The 27,429-nt window shown below is 37.9% G+C and overlaps 1 protein-coding gene across 1 annotated transcript in view; it reads left to right on the top strand.

Moving 5' to 3' along the window:
- DCK (deoxycytidine kinase) overlaps positions 1–27,429 on the top strand; it is a 61,516-nt gene that overhangs the window by 31,749 nt on the left and 2,338 nt on the right. The gene's annotated exons all lie outside the window — the stretch shown is intronic.

Raw genomic sequence — 27,429 nt, 5'->3', positions numbered from 1 at the left:
TCATTTAGTGACAAGTCTAATGAACAAAACATGTAGTAAAACTTATATAAAAGCTGCTTTTGGCCATTAAGAAGGTAATAGTAAGGCACTTAGATCTCTTTTCTTGTTCAGTTTATGAAATATATGTGAAGGAAATTTATATATTTTTGCTAATTCAAATGTTTCTGACTAATGACAGACTCTGAACATATAACCTTTTGCTGTGATTCCTTTGAAGGCACTACTTAGTGTAAGGTTATGATATAGTTAAAAACAAACAAACCCGGACATTGTCTCCTATTATGTTTACATCTGGTGTATACTAACAGTCAGCTGTTGTTGTAAGAATTTATCTTTATTATTTTTAACATCACAGAGGCAGTAATGACTAAGAACACAGGCTCCCAAGACAGACTGCTGGCTTCAAATCCTTCTTCTGCCACATACTGTCTAACTTTAGGCAAGTCATTATAATCTTGGGAAAGTAATATTTTAAAATTTCTTTATAAGAGGTCCATAAGTAATAGTACCTACCTATAAAGTTGTGCAATTCTAGTGTATTCAGTTCAGTTTGGTATATATTAATATAAAGCATTTAGAACAATGCTCAATGCATGTTAGTCATTACTATTAGTATTTTTATTTCCTTTCATTCAGTATCTTGGCTGCTGAAAGCATCTGGAAAACTGGTAAGTTATTAAACCTCATGTAGTTATTAAAATGAATAAAATGGAGCTATAGTAGGATAATCTCTATATTTTTTGAATGGAAATAGTTATGGTGTGTGGAGATTCAGCAAACTTCTTTGTGGTTACCTCCAGTGAGTGGGACTGGAGTGATTGTTGAGATTCTTGGGAGAAGGTTTTCATTTAATACTAGATTTGTTCTTTCAGCAAATATTTATTGATCTCCTACTGCATGCCAGAGACTGATAAAAGAACATCTCAGTTGTTAGAAATTACTCTTCCCCTTAAGGAATTTTGGAGCGATATAGCAGATTAGGTTTCTACCCAAGTTCTTAGCATTTTCCTTTTTTGAAATTTTCTGTTCTTTTACTTTTTGAGTAGTACTGAATAAAAACATTTTTGATATCTCCTTTAATATTTAAAAAATTATGACTTTTCATTTCTGAATGTAAACATCCTGCTAATTTTGAAATAAGTAGCTTTGTTTTCAGATGTTATGTAAAACTCTCAGAAGAATTTGATGCTTGATACTTATAACAGCAAGAGACTTTCCTTCTCTTGAGAAGTATATGAGATTAATAGGCTCTGGTTTTTCAATCCAATCAAAGAATGGGCAGAAGATCTAAACACATTTCTCCAAAGACCTACAGATGGCCAACAGGCACAAGAAAAGATGAACATTGCTAACTAGAGAAATGCAAATCAAAACTACAATGAGGTACCGCCTCACACCGGTCAGAATGGCCATCATTAGAAAGTCTACAAATAACAAATGCTACAAAATAACAAATGCTGCAGAGGGTGTGGAGAAATTACACTGTTGGTGGGAAATTACACTGTTGGTGGGAATATCAATTGGTGCAACCACTAGGGAAAACACTAGGGAGGTTCCTTAAAAAACTAAAAAAGTTGCCATATGATCCAGTAGTACTACTACTGGAAATATATCCCTAAAAAACTATAATTCAAAAAGACATATGCACTCCAATATTCACTGGAGCGCTGTTTATAATAGCCAAGACATGGAAACAGCTTAAATGTCCACTGAAAGAACAGATAAAGATATGGCACATATATACATGGAATACTACTCAGCTACAGCTTCACAAATGGTGCTGTAAAGTGAAGTGAAAGTCGATCAGTCCTGTCTGACTCTGCAACCCCATGGACTATACAGTCCATGGAATTCTCCAGGCCAAAATACAGGAGTCAATAGCCGTTCGCTTCTCCAGGGGATCTTCCCAACCTAGGGATTGAACCCAGGTCTCCCGTATTGCAGGAGGATTCTTTTCCAGCTGAGCCACCGGGGAAGCCCAAGAATACTGGAGTGGGTAACCTATCTTTTCTCCAGTGGATCTTCCTGACCCGGGAATCAAACCGGGTCTCCTGCGTTGCAGGCGGGCTTTTTACCAGCTGAGCTACCATGGAAGTTAGTGCTAAAGAATCCACCTTCCAATGCAGTTTAGAAGTAAGAGACATGGGTGCGACCCCTGGGTCAGAAAGATCCCCTGGAGGAGGGCACAGCAACCCACTCCAGTATTCTTGCTTGGAGAATCCCATGGACAGCAGAGCCTGATGGGCTGCAGTCCCTCAGGTCCCAATGTCAGACACAACTGAAGTGACTTAGCACTCTCGCACACACTACTCAGCTATAAAAAGGCAGAAATGATGCCACTTGCAGCAACATAGATAAACCTAGAGATTATATTTATGAAATAGGTTAGACAAATACCATATGATATCACTTATATGCGGAATCTAAAATATGACACAAACGAACTTTTCTATGAAACAGAAACTCACAGAACAGATTTGTGGTTGCCAAGGGGAAGATGAAGTGGGGAGGGAGGAATTGGGAGTTTGGGATTAGTAGATGCAAACTATTATATATAGAATGGATAAACAACAAAGTCCTACTCTATAGCACAGGGAAATATCCTGTAATAAACCACAATGGAAAAGAATATGAAAAAGAATGTGTATTTGTATCATGTATGTATATGTAATATATATATTGCTGAATCACTTTGTTGTACAATAGAAATCAACACAATATTGTAAATCAACTATAATAAAATTTAAATAAAATAGGCTATAGTTCTTATCAATTTTCAGCAAGATACATAAGGATCTTTGTACACCTACCTAGAAAAGATAGGTTGCAACAAAGAGAACTCTCAATATCTATAAATTATCTTTAAAATCTTTTTAGAAATTGCCCTTGCTCTATTTTTGTTTAAGTTAGCAAAGATGTGTATTGTTTTTGTCTGAGTAAAAGAATATTATGGTTACTGTTATGAGTTCAATGTTTCTGCCCTGGAGAAGTGATAAAAGGACAGAATGCTCTATTCCCCTCCACGCCCCACCCAAACTGTTACCCAGATATTCCTACAAGGGCATCATTATAGGCTGCAGGCAAAAATCCTGCATTGGGCCCGTACCTGGTTGGGACCTCTGGGCCTTTCAGACAGAAGAATGCTGTCTTTTGTGAAGCACCGCAGATAATTCCTAAGTTATACTTAATACTAGTTAATAGAGACCTCTAGACCATGGAGATATGACCTAAATCAAATCCCTTATGATTATACAGTGGGGATGACAAGTAGATTCAAGGGATTAGATCTGATAGAGTGCCTGAAGAACTAAGGATAGAGCTTCATAACATTGTACAGGAGGTGGTGACCAAAACCAAAGAAAAAGAAATGCAAGAAGGCAAAATGGTTGTCTAAGGAGGCTCTACAAATAGCTGAGAAAAGAGAAACCAAAGGCAAAGGAGAAAATGAAAGATTTACCTAACAATGCAGAGTTCCAGAGAACAGCAAGGAGAGATAAGAAAGGCTTCTTAAGTGAATGATGCAAAGAAATAGAGGAAAACAATAGACTGAGAAAGACTAGAGATCTCTTGAAGAAAATTGGAGCTACCAAGGGAACATTTCTTGCAAAGATGGGCACAATAAAGGACAGAAATGGCAAAGACCTAACAGAAGCAGAAGAGGTTAACAAGAGGTGGCAAGAATACCCAGAAGAACTATTAAAAAAAGTCTTAATGACCCAGGTAACCATGTTGGTGTGATCATTCATCTAAAGCCAGACATACTGGAGTGTGAAGTCAAGTGGGCCTTAGGAGATATCACTAGGAACAGTTAGTGGACATGATGGAGCTATTTCATCAACAGCAGAGCTATTCCAAATCTTAAAGGATGATGCTGTTAAAGTGTTACGCTCAAGATGCCAGCAAATTTGGAAAACTCAGCAATGGCCACAGTACTGGAAAAGGACAGTTTTCATTCTAGTTCCAAAGAAGGGCAATGCCAAACAATGTCCATACTACCGCACAATTATGCTCATTTCACATGCTAGCAAGGTAATTCTCAAAATCCTTCAAGCTAGGCTTGACTAGTTTGTGAACTGAGAACTTCCATACATATAAACTGGATTTAGAAAAGGCAGAGGAACCAGAGATCAAATTGCCAACATCCAGTGGATCATACAGAAAGCAAAGGAATTCCAGAAAAACATCTATTTCTGCTTCACTGACTATGCTAAAGCCTTTGTATGGATCACAACACACCAGAAAATTCTTTAAGAGATGGGAATACATGACCACCTTACCTGCCTCCCGAGAAACCTATATGCTTGTCAAGAAGCAACAGTTAGAGCCCAACATGGAACAATGGACTGGTTCAAAATTGGGAAAGGAGTAAGTCAAAGCTGTATATTGTCACCTTGCTTATTTAACTTATATGCAGAGTACTTCATGCAAAATGCTGAGCTGGAATCAAGATTGCTGAGAGAAATATCACCAATCCTAGATATGCAGATGATACCACATTAATGGCAGAAAGCAAAGAGGAACTAAAGAGCCTCTTGATGAAGGTGAAAGAGGAGAGTGAAAAAGCTGGCTTAAAACTCAGCATTCAAAAAACTAAGATCATGGTATCCAGTCCCATCACTTCATGCCAAATAGATGGGGAAACAATGGAAAAAATGGCAGATTTTATATTCTTGGGCTCCAAAATCAATGTGGATAGTGACTGCAACCATGAAATTAAAAGATGCTTGCTCCTTGGGAGAAAAGCTATGACAAACCTAGAGAGTGTATTAAAAAGTAGAGACCTTACTTTGCTGACAAAGGTCTGTACAGTCAAAGCTATGGCTTTTCCAGTAGTCATGTATGGATGTGAGAGTTCGACCATAAAGAAGACTGAGCACTGAAGAACTGATGCTTTTGAATTGTGGTGTTGGAGAAGACTCTTGAGAGTCCCCTGGACAGCAGGAGATCAAACCAGTCCATCTAAAGGAAATCAACCCTGAATATTCATTGGAAGGACTATGCTGAAGCTCCAATACTTTGGCCACCTGATGCAAAGAGCTGATTCATTGGAAAAGCCCCTGATGCTGGGAAGATTGCGGGCAGGAGGAGAAGGGGATGACAGAGGATGAGATGGTTGGATGGCATCACCAACTCAATGCACATGAGTGTGAGCAAAGACCAGGAGATGGTGAAGGACAGGGAAGCCTGGAGTGATGCAGCCCATGGGGTCGCAAAGATTTGGACACAACTTAGCAACTGAACAATAGCAATAGAGACCAAAAGGGAAGTGAACGAAATCCTTGACTGTTTTGTACTCCTTCTGTATTCTGCAATGTCTATTTTATTGCAAACAAAATAAGATAAAGGAGAGAGGTAATAAGGTAAAGGGAGGTATTCTAATTTTATGGGTCCTTGAGCAATATGTAATACAGAAAATTAAAAATCTAGAAAATTATAAATAAAGTATAATCTACTGGAAATCCTACCACATCCTTGCATACCCATTCAGTGTATATGCATCCTCATGGGTTGAACATATGCACACACATAGCCCTAGTTTCCACATTTGTGTACATTCGTAATACATAGACCTAGTTTCCACATTTGTGTACATTCGTAATCTTTAGAGGGCTTTCATTCATTTTCAAAAACCAAAATTTTGAATATCATAATGAAAATGGAATAATACAGGGAGCCCCCTGGCAATCCAGTGGACTCCACACTTTCACTGCCAAGGGCATGGGTTCATTCCCTGGTTGGGAAACTAATATCCTATAAGCTGTGTGCATGGCTAGAAAAGAAAAAAACAAAAGGTTGAAAAACAGAAAATGTAATCATACAGAGTTTTTTAAACTAAGAATGGATTATTAGCAAAATTTATTGACTTATGTTTAGTTATAGATATGCTCATTGCATAAATTGAAAGTTTTATTATTTAGAATTTGGGTATATTGTTTTCCATTGATTTATAATTTGAAATGATTTTCTTTACTTGATTTCCAGTTGGCAGTGACAATAAACCTAAATATTTTTCTTTTCTTCAAAAAAGTGCAACATGCCCATGAAAACAATTTGGACTTTTCAGAAATATTCAAATAAAGCAATCCCTGGATCCTATCACTCAGAGGTACTATCCTGGCAGACTATCACCTTCCAGCTTTATGTCTACAAAGAAACATTTTTCTTTTTCACTAAGTTGAGATCATGCTCTATATTTAACTTTGTGTCCTGCCTCTTCCCCCTTAAAGTATATTGTAAAAATTTTTTTTCTTTCATCAAAGTTAAACCCATAATTTCTTGGCTCTCTAAAGTTTGAAATGTGCAGAAAATATGAGCAGAAAAAATATTTGTAATCTTACCACTAAGAGACAACTACTTACACATTAGTATTTCCTGCTAAGCTGTGAGTGTCTTTGTTCCCACCTTCAGAAAAACAAAACCTAAATCTTAACTATTCATGGCAATTCCCTATTTTATTTCTTTTGTTAAAAGAATAATTTGAAAAATGAACTTGTTGGATTTATCATTATATAATTGATATGATTAGTAAATTCATATTTTCACATTTTAGAGAACTTTTGTATTTGTGAAGGACCTCTAACTCAAATTTATTGTAACCTTTTTCTCTATAGAATATATTTGTGTGTGCTTACATGTGTGTATAAAACTCAAAATTTAATCTTTAAATGCCATTTTATGTTGGAACCTTTAGGGAGAGAGTATGTGTGTGTGTGTGTGTATGTGTGTGACACAAATGTGAAATTTGAAGGTACTCTTTTTTTTATCTGGATGACCTTGGGCAAACTTCAGGCTCTCTGTGAGCCTCAGTTTTCTCATTTTTCAAATTGTAATGCTAGGACTTTTCCAAGGACTTGTTGTAAGGAGCCAGAAAAGTCTGTAAAAGGACCTCTTAAATTATAAAATATAACAAATACTAGTAGTTATTGTTTAAGGAGCTGAAAAATAAAAGGCAAAGGCAGTTCTTGATTCCTGCAAGTTTATGGTCAGATTTACTTTCAGTTCAAGTGGAAACTGAGTAAGGGAATCTTTATGTATGAAATGCAGAATGTAGCTTTACATTGAATTTCACATCAATTTACCTAACTGACCATGTCTCTTAGGACAAGAGAGAATGCAATTCTTTTTGTTCTGTTTTAATTTTGAACAAGTCATGTTTATGGTACCTAGCCCTTAGAAAAAATAAAAGAACAAGACAGAAATGGTATAATATCTCCCTACCGCCACCTGCTATTTTTAGATTGGCTAGGAAGCCCTATCTGGCTGCCTTTGTCCATCTCATTTGGCAACTCTTGAGCCTGCATCACTCAGAGATAAAAGAAGCTTAGAAGGCAGAAAACTGAATTTCTTTGATTTTCCTGTCATCACTGATGAAAAAATATATCACCACAAGCAATTTGAAGGACATTGGCTGTAAGTAAAACAGTAAGTGTATTTATTTAGTGAGGTGGGCTTATGCAATGTGAAAGACATGATATATTTTCACCTTTCTTCCTTAATAAGAGGTGAGGAAGGTATGAACCTTCGGTCCTGATCTGATTTCTATTTATTAGCAAGACAACTAATAGTATAGAAAAAGATGCAAATACTGTGTACTGTGCATACAAACACACACACACACACACACACACACACACACACACACACACACACACACACACACATATATATGCCCATATATTTTTATGGCCTTTTAGAATAAAATCCTTAGGAAAAAAAAGGGAAGCAATATGAAGTCAAGCAAAGAAGGACAGAAACAATTTGAGAAATGACAGATTTTAAGATTAATGTACTCTGATGAATTTGAAAGCTAAAGAAACAGTATTTAAAGAAATTAACTTTCCATTTACCTGGATAAAGGGAGATGATATACCCATGGATCAGTTTTAAATGAGCATGCATTTGGGCATCTTATAGATAATAATATTTAACCTGTTTTATCTGTAGTTTCTATGAAGTGTTCTGAAACATTTCTATCGTTGGATATAGTAACATACCAAAGGCTCTGGTAAAAGTCAGGTTATATGTTCTAGGTAGTTTTCCTTTGCCTGTAATATTATTTTATTAGCTTGCTACACTAACTTTCCTTTAACCTTCCTGTTGACTTTCCTTTAATTGTTAAATTATCATTTTCCTATAATTAAAGAATTTTATTAAATGAGTTACCAAGTGTCAAGTGCTCAATAAATGTTTATTCTAATTGCATTGATATTTTTAATATGTGCACAAATTCTAATGAAATTCTATAAGAAAATTCATTTAAAATTCATCCTGTTCCAAGCCATATTAATTATTTTACGTAGCTGCACATTAACAAGATAAAATTCACTTTCACATAGCTGTTCCAAAGTTGATATTTTCCTCCATCTCTAAAAGTGTTTGAGAAAAACTTACACTGTAATCTTAGTCTTATGTCTAGTAGTAACATTAATATAAAGTAATTTTGCCTACCAGGAAAAGTTGTGGATATGTTTCTCTCTTTAAATCTGTGATTATGAAGTCAGAGATATATTAAGGAGAATCCATTTATAATGACTTAAATTCAAAGATAAGAAATTTGTTTTATAAGTCTAACTTACTTGTAAGGAAAATTTAGGGAACATTTATAAAGTGCTTTATTGTTTGCAAAGGACTTTTACATGTTTTATCATTTAAGCCTCACAATAACCTTGTAAGACACATAGAAGTATTGCCTTTAATAGATTAGAAAACTAAGATTCACAGAGGTCACAATTTGAATGTGATAAGCCAATATTTCTGCAAGAGACTGGATCACTGGAAAAGGATTCTTCAGAAATGGTGCCTGCACAGGAAAGGATCTTGTAAAGGATCCTAGAGAGTCCTTTCAAATTTCACATTTGTGTGATTTCTATATTTCTAGGTGGCAGGCAGCAGGATATAGTAGGAATCACCTGGGAAGACCCAAATTTACTATATCCAGGTCTTGAGCAAGTAGTTCAGCCTCTCTGAATCTCAATTCCTTGTCTGTAAAACACAAACATTTTTAAAATAACTTGCAGTGTTATTGAAAAGATAAAATGAGATAATGTAGAGCAGAGCTAGACACTTCACTGCTTAATGATAGAGCTGTTGTTAATATATGTGCTTCCCTTATGGCTCAGCTGGTAAAGAATCCACCTACAATGAGGGAGACCTAGGTTTGATACCTGGGTTGGGAAGATCCCCTGAAGAAGGAATAGGCTACCCACTCCAGTATTCTGGCCTGGAGAACTCCATGGGCTGTACAGTCCATGGGGTTGCAAAGAGTCGGACACGACTAAGCAACTTTCACAAATTGTTAATATATATAAATCCAAATACAGTAACATATAGCACTGTATAGCCTAGCTGGCATACTTGGGCTTCCCTGATGGTTTAGACATTAAAGAACCTGCGTGCAATGCAAGAGACCCAGGTGTGATCCATGGGTCGGGAAGATCCCCTGGAGAAGGAAATGGCTACCCACTCCAGTATTCTTGCCTGGAAAATTCCATGGACAGAGGAGTCTGGCGGGCTACAGTCCACGAGATCACAATGAGTCAGACACGAACGACTGAGCGACTAGCGCTTTTCACATAGTACTAATAATTAGCAACTGTTTTTGGGGAATGAGGAAAATGAATGGAGAATTTATTGAAGATGTTAAAGCAGAGAAAAGTGTGTGTGTTAGTTGCTATTTGTTAGTGTGTGTTAGTATATGTTTGAGGTGGGAACTAAAATCTCAATGAACAGCAATACAGATGGAAGAAAGAAACTCGCAGGACAAAAAAAGAGCCTGTGACCTAGCTCAGTGGAAGAAAGAGCATGAGAATAACTTGGCAAATCCTGGGCTAACTATTTCAGAACCGACCATGTATCAGAGAGGCCTCCAGCAACCTCTATCATTTAGGGAAATGGAAAGTTTCAGCACTGAAGTGGAGTGGCTGATGTTGAACTTGGGCTTTATAATCTGATTGACCGAAGTTAAAATTTTGGCTGTAAAGTAAGAGAGATATGTAAAGTATCTATTTGTTTTCTGTTTGTTGCTTCCTTTGCCAACAAAAATATAAAATCTGTCTGTATGGACAGGACCTTTGTTTTGTCCCTGAACCTGTTATATACATGTAATAGTAGACCCTTAAACATTTGTTGAATGACCAAGCAAACCTGTCAAAAGTATGTGTGTGTGTATAATAAGCTCATTTGAATGATGTGAGGAAAATACTCCCAAGCTGCAGTGGCATTAATAAGATTTTTATCATGATCCATCCTTGTCTAAATTTCTATTTCATTTATTGTCCAATCATTCAAGTAATATTTAATCCCATACTTGTTGATGCTCTAATTTATTTTATATTTTGCTTGCCCAATTGGACTGTTAAGCTTACAGAGAGTAGAAAGCAATCCTTATCCATCATCATCTAGTCTGATGCTATGCTTGTAGTTCTCCAAGTCGTAATAAAAATGTATGTTGTGAATTATTGGGCCACACAACCATGAATTTATACTTATTTTTTAAAAGAAATTTATACTTGATCATGGTGGTTGATCATGGTAGGATTTTGGCTAAAGATAAAAATTATGTTTTCTTCTGTTGTCTCCCGTGGGTATTTGTCAGATGAAAGGCTGAAAGACATGAGGCCAGTGGACAAGGAAAGGACAGAAAGATCTATATGAGAGTATTTATGTTCTAACCCCAGAACAGAGTGTATGTGCTGGTAGATATTTTGAGGTTTCTCTGACAAATATCTCTCGCACATGTCTTTGCCTAGAAAATTTCCCTTACTTCCTCTCCTTCATTTGCTAATTCCTACTTAGCTTTCAATTTTCAGCTCAAAATCAGTTTCTCCAAGAAGCTTCTGTAGTACTGACCTAAGTCTGGCCAAAGTGTCTCTCATCTGTGTTCCCATCGCAGTCTATACTTTCGCTACTATTATACATAGAAAATTATATTGTATTATCTGTTTGTTTGTTTCCCAGCTAGGCAATCACTCCACGAAGTTAGGAATTGTCTATGTCTTGCTAACCATTATACCCTAGGGCAGTGCCTGTTAGTAGTAAACATTTGTTGAATAAGCAAATGAAAAGTGACTAAAGGGAAAAAATCTGTAAAATAACAGCTGTCATTTATTGGTGTCTGTTAAGTGACTGGAACTTTATAGAAGTTAATATTTAATCCTTGCAGGCATCTAGATGGAGCAATTGAGTTCAGGGAACTTAACTTCAAAGTGATACTGCTGAGATTTCAAACAGTGTCTTTCTTGATCCACAGCCTGTGTCCTCTGCACTTTAATACTGCCCCCTCATGTCTTACATTTGTGTAAGTTGTTACAGGCTATAGACACCCTTCTTATGACATCCTTGTGAAACTAGATCTTATCTTTCATTTTATATCTACTAAGTGGCAAAGCCATGGCTTTCAAATCAAATAGTCTAGATCCAGGTTCATTTTCTTTCCATTATAATACACCTGTCTTATTCTGGGGACTCAGAGGTGTAAGGCCTTCACAGAAATGGTGAGATAATAAAAGTTTTAAAAATATCAAGATGGTTTGATTCATAAATGATAGAAACAATTCCAAGCAGATGTATTTTAGCAGGGCTGGAATAAATTCTATATTTCCTTTGTCATTTTTCTCAAGAAGGGGGAAAATGAATACAGTTGGGAGTGATTGCTATTAACACTATCAAATGCTTTCTTCTCTTTTATATCTGGTTGTTTCCTGGCCTCATATTGTTATAAGCTCAAAATACATAGAATTTCTACAGAAGAAACTATTGCTATTGCTGTTGGGACAAATGATGCTGTTGGGTGAATTTAATGCAGCTTCTTCCTGCCATTAGCCCTCATTCTTGTAGCAATTTGTTTTGCAGTTACTCTGCTTATTCCACACCCCTCAAATTGTGACTTCTGTTAGGAACGAGCTTAGCTGGGTTTGCCCTGGAGGTCATTGACTTGGGCCACCCTCGGCCTATGGCTTAACTTTGCTCTTTACCCTTCGGCCAAAAATTACTTCTGTTGAGAAGTAAGGGGGGGTGAGATAGGAATAGGATATTAGGGAGTGTTTATTTTCTAGTGAAACAAGCAGAGGCTCAGAACTAAGGAAAGGAAATCTCCACAACCCCTTCCTGAAAGTAGAGAAGTCTCCCATAAGTACAGATAAAATAAAATGCAGTGTGAAAAGGGATTCAAATTTTTCTTAGCCTTGCTAAAATTCTGGTAGCTGCTTTGACACATATAGGTCACTGGACTGTAGGGCAATGCAAATGCAAAATATTTCAAAAAGGAAAGTATTTTTTTTAGTTTCAAAAAGTATTTGTAAAATCACTAAAATTTATAGTTTTCTAAAGCCACAATTAACAAAAATTTTATTATAATCTTTTAATAAAATGTTAGACTTAAATGACTTAAAAACCAATCACAAATTTGAAAATAAATTGTTCTAAAACAAACACAATCCCAACATATATCCTGATTATTGGCTGCTTTGTTCTGCCCTGTACTGTTGTGTAAATACTTGATGAAGCCACAGTTCATTTATTTACTTTTCTTTGATTTCTACACCAGCTCAATATGTTTGTGTTTGTTTTCCTTGTGACTTAGCATTTGTACTACTTAGCCGTAGAATTTTGCTGAACAAGTGAGTTTGACCCTTTATGGTGGGGAAAGAGAAATGTGGGTGACCCAGGCCCAAGTAGGTTGTGACTGAATGGAAGAAAATCCCAGGGTCGTTTTTAAAAACTGAGGTATAATTTATATACAGTGGTCTGTAAATTTTAAGCAAACATTTAAAAGTATGTAGACATGCATTTAACTACCTCCTGTCAAAATACAGAATGTTTGCATTACCCTAGAAGGCTCTTGGAGAAGGCAATGGCAGCCCACTCCAGTCCTCTTGCCTGGAAAATCCCATGGACGGAGGAGCCTGGTGGGCTGCAGTCCATGGGGTCGCTATGAGTCAGACACGACTGAGCGACTTCACTTTCACTTTCCCTTTCATGCATTGGAGAAGGAAATGGCAACCCACTCCAGTGTTCTTGCCTGGAGAATCCCAGGGATAGGGAAGCCTGGTGGGCTGCCGTCTATGGGGTTGCACAGAGTCGGACACGACTGAAGCGACTTAGCAGCAGCAGCAGCAGAAGACTCTTAGGTGTGCCTGTCCTGACATGACTGACTCAAAAGGATGACCACTATTCTCATTTACTTCATCATAAATTAGTTGTGACAGGAGAGCCATTTTTCAGTGTTTTTCACAGAAGGCATCATGAATGGGAATGATTGACAAAGTTTGGGCATTGAGAGTTTTCAAATTCCTTGGGATGACTTACATAACAGTTGTGGTGCATCCATTGTTTCCTAAAGACAGAGACAGTCCCAACTTGTTCTACTCAGTTCCACACTGGTCAGGGCGCAGAGCTTTCCCTTAGGTATCCATAAGATGTGCAAATTGCCCACATCAAGTCCCACACATCTTAAGAGTGTCCAGGTTGGTCAGATGGTTAAGGTTCAGAGGCAAAGTGTCAGTGTGGGGTACACATTAAGAATAACTCTTCATGGAGTCTTTTACTCTCTGTTCCAGACCTCAAAGTTCCTACTCCCCGTTTGAAAGTTTCCCCAGTCCTGGACCGCATCCAGGTCTGTTCTCTGTCTCTGCTTGTCTCTGTCTCATCCCCATGCATGCTAACTCTTTGGGGAAAATAAAAGCTAAGCTAGACGCATGCATCCACACCTCTTCTATCTCACGCTTAATCCAAGGGATGTTGGGTCTCTGTTTCTGCTCCTGCACCAAGGGAAGACAATAGTGATCCCAGAGATCATTTCATACTAGTAAGTACAATTTACCTTACACTGAGAAAGTTGTGTATGATTCCATTATATAGATGTATTCCAATTGGTACAATATTTTAATATTTTAAATAATGCTGCATAAATATCTTTGTATATGTCTTTCCTCTCACATATCAATAAATATTCAGGATAAATTTCTAGAAGAAATTTTTGAGTTAAAGATGTATATACTTAGAATTTCATTTCGATAGTGCCAAATTTCTCTCAATAGAGCTGGTACCAATTTATACACTCCTACCAGCAATGTGTGGATATTCCTTTTTATACTTGTTCAAATTAAAAAAAAGTATTTTTTGCTTATAATATTTTTGCTATGTAGAAATTAAAAAATTTTATGTACTTGAATTTATCAATTTTTAATGATTTCCAGATTGTGTGTTATTATTGGTAAGGCCCTCCCTAGTCTGAGTCTATTCTTTATAGTTTTTTACTGTTTAAAACTTTTATGAACATTTATAATGGTATAAATGATATGACATAATTTTTAATAGATAGCTATCTCACTTGTTCTAAAACCATTTACTTAACAATATGTCTCCCACTGATGTTATATGCCAACTTTACACTAAATTCCCTAACATAGTTATGTCTGTTTCTAGACCTTCTAGTCTGTTTTATTCATCTTTCTGGCACTCATTCAGTGGCACCACACTATTTTAATTGGTAAAGTTTGAAAATAAATATAATTTTAGTAGGCTTGTTGACCTATTATTACTTTTATATATATATTTTTTGACTATGAAATGCACTGCTTTATTCTGACTGCAGTGGAGAATAGAAAAAATGACTATGACACCAAAAGTAACAGCAACAAAAGCAAAAATAAACAAGTAGGACTGCATCAAACTAAAAAGCTTCTATACAGCAAAGGAAACAATTTAATTTTAATTTTTTTTTTTGCCATTTCCTACTTTTTTTAAATTTTAAATTAGTTTATTTATATATTTTTTAACTTTACAATATTGTATTTGTATTGCCATACATTGACATGAATCCACCATGGGTGTACATGTTTTCCCCTTCCAGAACGCCCCTCCCACCTCCCTCCCTATCCCATCCCTCCGGGTCATCCCAGTGCACCAGCCCCGAGCACCCTGTATCATCCATCGAACCTGGACTGGCGATTCGTTTCACATATGATAATTTACATGCTTCAATGCCATTCTCCCATGTCATCCCGCCCTCGCCCTCTCCCATAGAGTCCATAATACTGTTCTATTTATCTGTGTCTCTTTTGCTGTCTCGCATACAGGGTTATCTTTACCGATTTACTAAATTCCATATATATGTGTTAGTATACTGTATTGGTGTTTTTCTTTCTGGCTTACTTCACTCTGTATAATAGGCTCCAGTTCCATCCACCTCATTAGAACTGATTCAAATGTATTCTTTTTAATGGCTGAGTAATATTCCATTGTGTATATGTACCGCAGCTTCCTTATCCATTCGTCTGCTGATGGGCATCGAGGCTGCTTCCATGTCCTGGCTATTATAAACAGTGCTGCGATGAACATTGGGGTACACGTGTCTCTTTCAATTCTGGTTTCCTCGTTGTGTATGCCCAGCAGTGGGATTGCTGGGTCATATGGCATTTCTATTTCCCGTTTTTTGAGGAATCTTCACACTGTATTCCATAGTGGCTGTACTAGTTTGCATTCCCACCAACTGTGTAAGAGGGTTCCCTTTTCTCCACACCCTCTCCAGCACTTATGGCTTGTAGTCTTTTGGATAGCAGCCATTCTGACAGGCGTGAAATGGTACCTCATTGTGGTTTTGATTTGCATTTCTCTGATAATGAGTGATGTTGAGCATCTTTTCATGTGTTTGTTAACCATCTATATGTCTTCTTTGGAGAAGTGTCTGTTTGGTTCTTTGGCCCACTTTTTGATTGGGTCATTTATTTTTCTGAAATTGAGCTGCAGGAGTTGCTTGTATATTTTTGAGATTAATTGTTTGTCTGTTGCTTCGTTTGCTATTATTTTCTCCCATTCTGAAGGCTGTCTTTTCACCTTGCTAATAGTTTCCTTTGTTGTGCAAAAGCTTTTAATTTTAATGAGGTCCCATTTGTTTATTTTTGCTTTTATTTCCAATATTCTGGGAGATGGGTCATAGAGGGTCCTGCTGTGGTTTATATTGGAGAGTGTTTTGCCTATGTTTTCCTCTAGGAGTTTTATAGTTTCTGGTCTTACGTTTAGATCTTTAATCCATTTTGAGTTTATTTTTGTGTATTGTGTTAAAAAGTGTTCTAGTTTCATTCTTTTACAAGTTGTTGACCAGTTTTCCCAGCACCACTTGCTAAAGTGATTGTCTTTTTCCATTGTATATTCTTGCCCCCTTTGTCAAAGATAAGGTGTCCATAGGTGTGTGGATTTATCTCTGGGCTTTCTATTTTGTTCCATTGATCTATATTTCTGTCCTTGTGCCAGTACTATACTGTCTTGATGACTGTGGCTTTGTAGTAGAGCCTGAAATCAGGCAGGTTGATTCCTCCAGTTCCATTCTTCTTTCTCAAGATAGCTTTGGCTATTCGAGGCTTTTTGTATTTCCATACAAATTGTGAAGTTATTTGTTCTAGTTCTCTGGAAAATACCGTTGGTAGCTTGATAGGGATTGCATTGAATCTATAGATTGCTTTGGGTAGTATACTCATTTTCACTATATTGATTCTTCCGAACCATGAACACGGTATATTCCTCCATCTATTTGTGTCCTCTTTGATTTCTTTCACCAGTGTTTAATAGTTTTTTATATATAGGTCTTTTGTTTCTTTAGGTAGATATATTCCTAAGTATTTTATTCTTTTCGTTGAGATGGTGAATGGAATTGTTTCCTTAATTTCTCTTTCTGTTTTCTCGTTGTTAGTGTATAGGAATGCAAGGGATTTCTGTGTGTTAATTTTATATCCTGCAACTTTACTATATTCATTGATTAGCTCTAGTAATTTTCTGGTGGAGTCTTTAGGGTTTTCTATGTAGAGGATCATGTCATCTGTAAACAGTGAGAGTTTTACTTCTTCTTTTACAATCTGGATTCCTTTTATTTCTTTTTCTGCTCTAATTGCTGTGGCCAAAACTTCCAAAACTGTGTTGAATAGTAGTGGTGGGAGTGAGCACTCTTGTCTTGTTCCTGACTTTAGGGGAAATGCTTTCAGTTTTTCACCATTTAAGATAATGTTTGCTGTGGGTTTGTCGTATATAGCTTTTATTATGTTGAGATATGTTCCTTCTATTCCTGCTTTTTGGAGGGTTTTTATCATAAATGGATGTTGAATTTTGTCAAAGGCTTTCTCTACATCTATCAAATAATCATATGGTTTTTATTTTTCAATTTGTTAATGTGGTGTATTACATTGATTGATTTGCAGATATTGAAGAATCCTTGCATCCCTGGGATAAAGCCCACTTGGTCATGATGTATGGTCTTTTTAATATGTTGTTGGTTTCTGTTTGCTAGGATTTTGTTAAGGATTTTTACATCTATGTTCATCAGTGACATTGGCCTGTAGTTTTCTTTTTTTGTGGCATCTTTGTCAGGTTTCGGTATTAGGGTGATGGTGGCCTCATAGAATAAGTTTACCTTCCTCTGCAATTTTATGGAATAGTTTGAGTAGGATAGGTGTTAGCTCTTCTCAAATACTTTTATATTTTTTAGAGTTTCTCGGGCTTTTGGCTTTTTTCTTTTCCATATGCAGTTTTAAAATATACCTCACTATTTTACCAACAAAAATTCTGATGGTATTTTTATTTGAATCATATTAAATTATAGATTTAAATTAGGAAGAATTGCTGTCTTCATGATGTTGAATCTTCCTAATTATGAACTTGATATTCAGTTTCATGTATTCAAGGTTATCTTTTGTATTCCTTAGTATTGTTTCAAAATTTTCTTCAAAGTTCTGCACACTTCTTGTCATGTTTGTTGTTAAATATTTTGCAATATTCTGCTACTATTGTAAATGGAATTTAATCTTTCTTTTTATTTTTAAACTGATTGTTGTTTGTATAAACATATGAAGGCAATTAATACTTATATGTTAATATTGTAACCATTCACATTGCTGATTTCTCTTTTAGTTTCAGTTAATTTTTGTTCCTCCTTTAAGGTGAAATAATTGTTAGATGATCTACAAATTATAATGTTTACCTCCTGCTTTGCTATTTTTATACCTAATTTCTTCTGTTGGCCAATTTCATTGGCTATTGTCTCCTCCAGAACAATATTAGATACTAATGATAGGGATGGTCATCTTTGAGCTAACATATTTAAATCTGTGTAAAGTGATCAAAAAAGCTGTAAAATATGCTTCCTTAAAACCACCACAGAGAATATGTTTTTAGAAGGGAAATGACACGAAGTAAAATTGCTTCCTGAAAGGATATATTACATGTTTGAATCTTTCATGTATTTGTTCAAGTGAATCTTCTCAGGGATATCTTCCCTGACCACCTATTTTAAATTGCCCCTGTCCCCCTCCACCGCTAGTCCTTTTCATTCCCTTCCTTCATCATATTATCATAGTCCCCAAGCTACTGAAAACAATAGAAGGGACTTTCAAAGTTCTTTTCATTTACCTATTTTTAGCATTCTATCTCTAGCACCTAGAACAATACCTGGCACATAGTAATGTCTAATAAATACTTGATGGATGACACTTCCTAAGACAATCCAGAAAAGGTGCTAAATAGCTTTGCTTGCCTCCAGTTAGATGTCAGTATAGAATAGGAATTACCCAAAGATCTAGGTGAGATTTACATTTTGTTGTGGCATCCTTATGATTTGAATTTCTGTTATATTTCTTCTTCTCCATAGCAGTGAACAATAAATGAGCATCTTCATATCCCAGTGGGTGCAGGAAGAAAAGGACCAGGTAGTGGTAGCTGTAAAGAGAAGAATAGGCAGGAATCCCATAGAGCTCTCTGACTGGCATCTGTTTTGAAGAACAAAATTATTTTTCATCTCTTTTGTAGCAATAATCACGAAAGTATTTCACTAGAAAGTGTTCACCAGGAGGACTTGAACTTCACAGGACAATCCTAATATTGCTCAAAACAGATGTTCTTTTCTTTGAACCTAATTTACCATTAAAATTTAAACACAGAAAAGTTCTGTTACTAAAGCAGGGAGAGACTTCACCTCTAAAGGAGACAAGTCACGCCCAGAATGTAACTATGATTACTAAGAAAAAGAAAGGGAGGGAGGAAGGCAGAAGGAAGGGAGAGAAAGAAAGCTTTTGAGGCTTAAACAAATTAGCTGGCAATATCCTGTGCAAGTTCTGTTGGAAAATGATTCTAGTAGCCTCAATGTGGGAAAATGAGTTGCTCAGCATGACTGCTAAAAATACAGCAAGCAGAAAGACGAGGTTACTGCATGCTGGCACATTTGCTGGGCGAGTGCTCGGTCATTTGTTCTGAGGTCTAGCTTTGGGGGACTGTCGATATCTCTCCTTTGAGTTTGCTCACCACAGGATGAGGATTAACCTGGACCTGGAGGACATGGAACGAGGCTTAATTCAGAAGTAAAAATTGGGGATCTCCAGTTCAGAGGCACTTTTCACTTTTGTGCTATTACTGACACCATGGCTAAGCTAAATTTAGACTAACATTCCTATCTCACCTGATGGGAAAATAAGAAGTTACTGTATTTAGACGGAAGGAAATCATGAGTGTCAGTGTGCTATTAACAATGTTTTCAGATAAAAATGGCAAGAGCCACATGTTATGATCTTAAGTGGATTTCAAATCAGTCTCTTGTTCATTGGGACTAGTCTCTTCCCTCCTTGGTACTGTGATTCCTGTTAATATATTCCTTTCCTTCCTTCCATTCCATCCCAGATGTAAATGAAGGGCTGACCTCATCAGTAGGGTAAAGAAAACCGAATCCCATCTTTTGTCTCTCATTTCAATCAGAGGCAAGACAAAAGACCTTATTCTTCTGTTTTTGAAAAATATTTTATTTAACTTTTTTGCCACACTAGGCAGCATGTGGGATCTTAGTTCCCCAACTAGGGATTGAACTTGGGCCTCCTTCAGTGGAAGCACAGAGTCTTAACCACTGGGTCATCAGGGAAATCTCTACTATTCTTTATAAGGTATTTCATGATCTTCACATCTTACTGCTTTCCTCCTTGCTCATTTCACAGAAGACTGGCCTCTGCTGTTCCTTGAATGTGCCGAGCACACTTGTTCCAGGGACTTTTACCGTGATGGTTGCCCTGCCTCGGGTGCTTTCCCCCTAAATCTTTTCATGGCTCGTTCCAGCACCTCCTCAGGTTTCTTCTCAAATGTCACCTATTAAACATGCCTTAGCTGACTACCCTGACTCTCTGCTCCACTATTCCCTTCACTCTGTGTTTATTGTATAAATTATGACAAAGTATGTATTTGTTTGTAGTCTGTCTTCCTACACTAGACTGTAAACTCCACCAGAGCAGAGACTTGTTTTGCTTACCACTGTGTTCTCAGTGCCTAGAATGGTTTCTGGAAAATGAAGCAGATGCTTGAAAAACATTGATTGAATGAATAAAAGTATTTTTAAACCTTGGCACTTTAATGTACAGATTTGTTTTTGTTTTCTGTAATGTATTTGATTCTTCTGTAGCATATAGGAATGTATTGGTCATTTAGCATTAGCAATCATTTATGTTTGTGAAATGTTTTATAAATGTGAACAAAATATAATAGGATATTTGTGAAGGTTCTGTAGGAAGTTGGTTAGTAAAAGATGATCCTGAAGTTCTTAGAGTATATATTTTTATTTTGGTTTCTGTCTTTTTCTGCCCATCACACTCAACATTAGGTAAACAAAGATAGACCAAAATAAGATACTCAGTTCTTCATTATCCATGCTAATGAACAAATTGCAACTATTTTGCTTGCATTTGTTTTTATACTTTTCCTCAGTTAAAGAAGATCAGTATTTTGGTTGACAAGGTTTGGTTATAGACTATAAAAGAGAAAAAGTAAGTATGAACTAATAAACATTGTAGTAGATGGGTTCGTTATGTGTTATACTTAACGATGCCCAAGAATTTGAAAGCAAAATTTTGTATGGATCACACTTCTCTTGATTCTTCTATTTCCAATAAAAATAGATAATTAAGTTTTTTTCTGTACATTAACAAAATAATTATTATCTTGCAGGTATACTAAATGATTATGCATTATTAAGAAAAATCAGTGCAAATGTAAATATTTCTGCTAATCAAGTGTGAGTTTCAGAAAAATGCCTGTTTAGATAGAATGGGTCTCTTTTTTTCTCATTACTTAGAAAAACCTTGATAAGGAAAAACAAGATTCTAGAAACTCTAAGAAAAAAAGGATGCATTCTATGGAGAAAAGATAGCATGAGGAATGATTTGAATATAGGAGTACTGTGGTTCCGTGAATGGGTTCTGGAAGTTAGCCAACACATTATGGGCCCTCAAAATGCATGAGATCCTTGTTAAATGTACAGCTGGCATTTATTAATTTGTTCATTAATTCATTCATTCTTCATTTACTTATCAGAAACTAATTGAATGTCCACTGTGCTCCAGATTTTTTTTACTGAAGTGTAGTTGATTTGCAATGTTTTGTTAGTTTCTGGTGTACGACACAGTGATTCCCTGGTTGAGGAAGAGCCTCTTGGGATCCAACTGTTTCTATAAAGACTTTCAACTTATCTTTGTTTCAGCCACACTGAAGGACAGTTTCAAAATTTTTGGAGCATAAATCTTGTGTAATTTAGAGGTTCCGCTTTAAGAAAAAGAATACAAAATTAGTTACTTGGCTTTGGTAGAGCCTATATAAGAGAGTAAACCTTGATTGACTTCCCTCCCTTTTACTTTCATAGGGGCTAGTGCCTTCAATTTCAGAGTGGTTCCAGTGTTGAATGGTGAATTAAATGGTTTCTGTGCAGCTACTTAAATCTCTGCTCAGCTAAGTCAGTTTCATTGGTCAATATACTTTCTACTTTTGTTTATTTTGTTAACTTATGTATGTATGCAAGCTCAGTCGGGTCCTACTCTTTGTGATCCTATGGACTGTAGCCGCCAGGCTCCTCTGTCCATGGGATTTCCCAGGCAAGAATACTGGAGTGAGTTGCCATTTCCTACTCCAGAGGACCTTCCTTTACTCATTTTTAATTATTTTTCTGGTTGGTATCATTTTCTTCTAAGTTTTTAGGAGGGAGCAGAGCAAAACGAGATTGTTTAATCTGACATGTTTAACCAGATCTTCCCTAAACTCATCTTGGAGTTGGAAGAAATCTCAGAAATCATCTAGTTCAAGGATTCTTAACCTAAATCTTAAGATCTGTGAAACTTACCTCCTAAACTTATGTGCAGAATTTTGTATGGAAGTGTTTCTGTTTGTTTTTCTGGGGAGAAGATCTATACCTCTTATCAGAGTCTCAAAAGTTAACATTCCTTGATATTCATAGTTGAGGAAGCTATGGTTAAGAGAGACAGATATCAGACATCTCCTTGATTTTATGTATCTGACAGTAGAACAGCCTTGATTCTTAAAGAAGTCAGTCAAAGGAGGAATGTTTCAAGCTGTGAGAGTTCTTACTCCAGTTTTCCTAAACACACTCCAGTCCTCTCTCTTGGGTGTGTAAATATGGACCTATGCAGAATCTTTGTTCTTGCTTAGTTAAGCCCTTTTCTCTTATTTATTGAGAGTTTTGTCTCCCTTTGTGAAGAAGTCATATTCCTTGAGAAAATGATGTACATGGTCATAAATCAAGTCACCTTAACTGTACTTATCCTAGGTTTGGTCATTCGGGGAGGCATGTGTCTCAGGCTTCCTTAGATTTGCAAGGTCTCTAGAAGTCTATCTACAAAAGGGTCTGAGCAGCCTGCTTGGCAATAACTCATACTAAAGAAATAAGGGCTAGAGGTGGCTGGGGATTGGTGGAGGTAGGATACTTTGGGGGCACATTGAGGATGCTTTCTTCTTCTCATACTCTGTCCAGTCCCCAAACATCCTTGTCTGAGTGCTAGGGAGGGCCTGTGGAACATTGGAAGAACAAAGTGTTGCTGTTTTGAGATCTGTGTAATAATTTATGAACGAAGTTGTGGAGAACTATCCCCTACTCTGGGCTTCTCTGGTGGTTCAGCGGTAAAGAATCTGCCTGCAGTGCAGGAGTTGCAGGAGATGCGAGTTTGATCCCTGGGTCAGGAAGATCCCTTGGAGGAGGGCATGACAACCCACTCTAGTATTCTTGCCTGGAAAATCCCGTGGACAGAGAAGCCTGGCAGGCTACAGTCCATAGGGTCGCAAAGAATCAGACACGACAGAAGCGACTTAGCCCACAGGCACAACCCCTACTTTGGTGGAATTGTGATGTAATGTTTGCTCCTTATCGGCTTTCAGGTGCTTCTGTGGCAGAGCTGAAGCTCTCAGTGGCCTTGGCAGTCATCTCAGGGAGCCAGGACTGCAGGAAGGTGGTGTCAGCTGTTCATTGTTAAGAACTCTGGTATTTAGAGACACTTCCTGGGGAGAGGAGGGGGGCTTTAGGGGTCTTATAATTGCTAGGCATTCCTGTTCCAAACCTATGATTTGGCCAAGGCAAGGGAAACCCGAGCACAAATGCAATGTGTTAGGACACCTAGGGCTGTAGAAGAGATATCTCCTTTTGTACGTTGAATATCAAGCATGCTATTCCTTTAAAAAGTCTGTAGCCAGGATGGTGTCCAGGTATCATCAAATCCTCAGGTCCCATGATGACAGGATTTGAATTTCACCAAAAGGAAGTGCTGGCATTTGATGATGGACCATTTTTCCACAGAAGCCAGGCTGCCCGCAAATCATCGTATGTCACTGCCTGGAAACAGCCTCCTCTGTGGGTACTGCCTTTATCGGAAGACATGAAGTGCAAGGACTAAGGGCTGTCCCCACAGCTGAGCGATGCTGACAGTCTTCTCCGGTGGGATTGACATATTAATCTGCTCTCTGGAGGGCAGTGACCTCCTCGTGGGGGAAATCTGGCTAATCCCTTAGCTTCTCTGACAGCAGGTCCGAAAGGATCCTGTTGCCAGGAATCGAAGGTAGTTGTTACCTTGAGAGCAGGAGTGCAGCGTGCGTACGTCTCTCCTGGTCCCCTTGTGATCCTTCGCTGTACCACTTGTGTGTTTATACCTGGGCAGGGGTCAGGAAGGTAGAGGCAGCTCACATGTGTGCCACCTGCCCTCTTCAGGAGGCCGGGCCAGGCCCGCTGGGGTCAGTATGCAGTCTCTTTTTGCCGCCCTCTCAGACAGCAACTGATGGGACTGCTTAAGCCAGAGGGGCATCTCTCAGTGAAGCCAGCATGATTCCTGATACGGGCAAAGTTCTGGGTGAGTAAAGGCACCTGCACTTTCAACAAACTGATCAGCTAAGATGCTTCTCCACATAGGACTTGTGAGAGGATGACTAGCTTCCCTTTCCACCATGTATTTGGACATTACTGCATCAGAATTATCTCCAGTGTTTCTGCTGCTCCTGCCTTTCCCACTTTCATTATTTTCCTTTATTCATATATTCACATACTTTGTAAGTTGAGGACTGCTTGTATTATAGGCTTTTAAGTGTCTGGGAGTGATTTGGGGGGCTTTTTAGATTTGGCTCTGACATCACTGTTATGGCTCAGCTCCTCCTCATCTCACCTGGGTTTATATCCACCGTCATCCCTGCTTCAGGGGTGCTGTCATCTCTCCCCTTAGACACATCAGGCTTCAGGCTAAAATTCTAGTTATTACATGAAGTTTCATTTAAAACAGACTCAAGTCTCACATGTTTCTCATTGTTTGCAATTGAAGCAATTGTCATCATGATGTATCATAAGTGGATATATTTGGTCATTTGCAGTTTCTTCTTTCTTTTCCTCTTCCCTTCCCATTCCCCATTTTAACCAAAAAATTTCCTCTTATGAGATTCCCTATCTTAGAAGTATACAAAAACATTGGGAAGAATGATCTAATTCAGACGTGTGTTTTATCATGATTTTCTTCCTCTGAAGCATGGGCTTCCCTTGTAGCTCAGATGGTAAAATCTGCCTGCAGTGCAGGAGACCAAGGTTCGATCCCTGGGTCAGGAAGATCCCCTGAAGAAGGGAATGGCAGCCCACTCCAGTATTCTGGCCTGGGAAATCCAATGGACAGAGGAGGCTGGCAGGCTACAATCCATGGGCTCTCCAAGAGTTGGATACGACTGAGCGACTAAACACGTCCTCTGAAGCACAGTCCTTCATAAACATGCTGTCTTTCACAGTAGCAAGTGATGGTGACTTGAACATCTCAGCTTTTCCCAGCCTGGGAGCATAGAGGCATTCACGTCTCAATTCCTCTACACCTCACCTATCCATCATGGTTAGTGTGGAGTTCCCCTCCTCCATGCACTTGTGGAAACTTCCTCACAAGATGCTTTTCCTTTATCCATGCTAAGCCCAGCTAGAGCTCACTTCTGAGCCTTCCTATACTGAAAACCACTGCTGCCAAAACTGGGACTCTGCCGTTGCTACTGCAGTCGAGCTGCAGATCCCAGTGAAAGACTTGGTGCTGCTGCCTCATTGGTGCCAGCTTGTCACAACGCTGCCATCACTGCCTTAGTGTGGTTCTCATCTCAGACACCGCAGCCAATGGAGCATCATTTGCAAAGTGAGAGAAAGAATGCTTCCTTGCTCTATGTGAACAGCGAAGACAAAGGGTTCTAGAATAGGCTTGGTTAGCCTTAAAGCACAGTGAGTTAGATAAACAGTGCTGTCCCCTGACTTGAATGGCATTGGTCCTGCTGCAGCCAGAACTTCCACCTGGAACTAATCTGGTTGGAACTCTGATCTTGCAGCTGCCTTTGAGCCTGGTAAGTTGAGACTTTGCGGCCGCCAACACCTTCTCACTTGGGATTCTTGCTAATAGCTTCACCAATTTTGTTTTGGATAGTGAAAAACTGTTTTTTTTTCCTTCAGTTTGGGGAATGGTGCAGAGGCTTGTGCCCTAAAGTTTCTCAGTTGTGAGCCAGATGTTAATTCATATGTATAGGGCTCCAACATGTTGCTAGAATGCCTGGGTGCTCTTGGGTTCTGCTGTAAGCTGCTAAATTCTCTGCCCTTCACTGGGGTCCTTTGCTGAATTTACTGCACCTGGCACTTAGCTCTCTTTGGTAAATATTCTATTGTCTCTTGTTGTTTCTGATTTTACTTGAGTTCCCCTCAATTAAACAGACATAGTTGTATATGTGTGAAACGTAACTGGGGTCAGGATTTAACTATTTGTCCAGGAAGATCCACAGTCTCAAGTAATTGAGTTTATTTCAATAAATTCTGTGTCTGAAGGAGGGAATAAGGGTGGTAGATGTCCTCTTATTTTCCCTAACTTGGATGTGTCTGAGTCTTGGCTCCAGCCTAGCATCTGCAGTCAGTTATCGTTCAGGTTTCAAACATTTCGTTTACATATGGCTCCCCCTGCAACAGGACACTAGATCCTCTCAGGCCCCTCTCTCCTCCCATGCTCTAACCATGACTTTGACATCCTCCCCCTCCCCAAACTGCCTGCTCAGAATAGCCACCAAACTGCTCTATGTTCCTTGCATTTACCAATGGCCAGTCAATCTCTTTCCCATGGCCTCCTTTCCCTTTCCTCAGAAGAGAGTACACATTGTCTATCAATACTTTCCCTACCTCACAATACGTAATTGTCTATTTCTCACAACTTTTCCCACCTCAGTTGTGCAGTTGAAATGATAAACTATTTCAAACATTCAGAAAATTACGCTGAAATAACAAACTTTCAAATATTTAGGAATTTATAGAAATGACTATAACAGATACCATGTAACCATCTCTTAACACTTACAAATATTTACATTTTGCCACCTTTGTTTCAGACATTTTGAAATAAATGTAGCAAAGCAAGTATAAAGTCTTCTACTTAACTCCCTAGCCTACAACTCCCTAAGTTGCCCAGAAGTAACTATTCCCAGGATAGATTTTTTCTGCTTCCCATCAAAGTTTTATGCATTTCATTTACATGTATGTGTACATATCAATAAATAATGTTATATTATGGGTTTAAAAATTCAATGTATAGTATTATTCAGTACATAACATATTCCATCTTGATTTCTTCATTCAAGCTTAAGTTTTTCAGATTTTTTTTTCCTATGTTGCTACATTAGATATAATTAATTAGTTTTAACTACTATAAAGATTACATTTGAGAATATACCACAACTGAATATATCCATTTCTTAGTTGATAGGACAATGAGCTACTTTGAAAAAAGAAGCTCCTTTCTTTCCCACTCTTCCACATTTTGTCTTCAGTTCAGTTCAGTCACTCAGTCATGTCCAACTCTGCAACCCCATGGACTGCAGCACGCCAGGCTTCCCTGTCCATCACCAACTCCCAGAGCTTACTCAAACACATGGCCATTGAGTCAGTGATGCCATCCAACCATCTCATCCTCTATTGTCCCCTTCTCCTGCCTTCAATCTTTCCCAGCATCAGGGTCTTTTCCAGTGAGTTGGTTCTTCACATCACGTGGCCAAAGTATTGGAGTTTCAGCATTAGTCCTTCCAATGAATATTCAGGAGTGATTTCCTTTAGGATGGACTGGTTTGATCTCCTTGGAGTCCAAGGGACTCTCAAGA

This window comes from Giraffa tippelskirchi, chromosome 1 (assembly GCF_054371585.1).
Source record: "Giraffa tippelskirchi isolate mGirTip1 chromosome 1, T2T-mGirTip1v1.2.pri, whole genome shotgun sequence".
Classification (NCBI taxonomy): Eukaryota; Metazoa; Chordata; class Mammalia; order Artiodactyla; family Giraffidae; genus Giraffa; species Giraffa tippelskirchi.
This window is presented reverse-complemented; position numbering and strand designations above follow the sequence as displayed.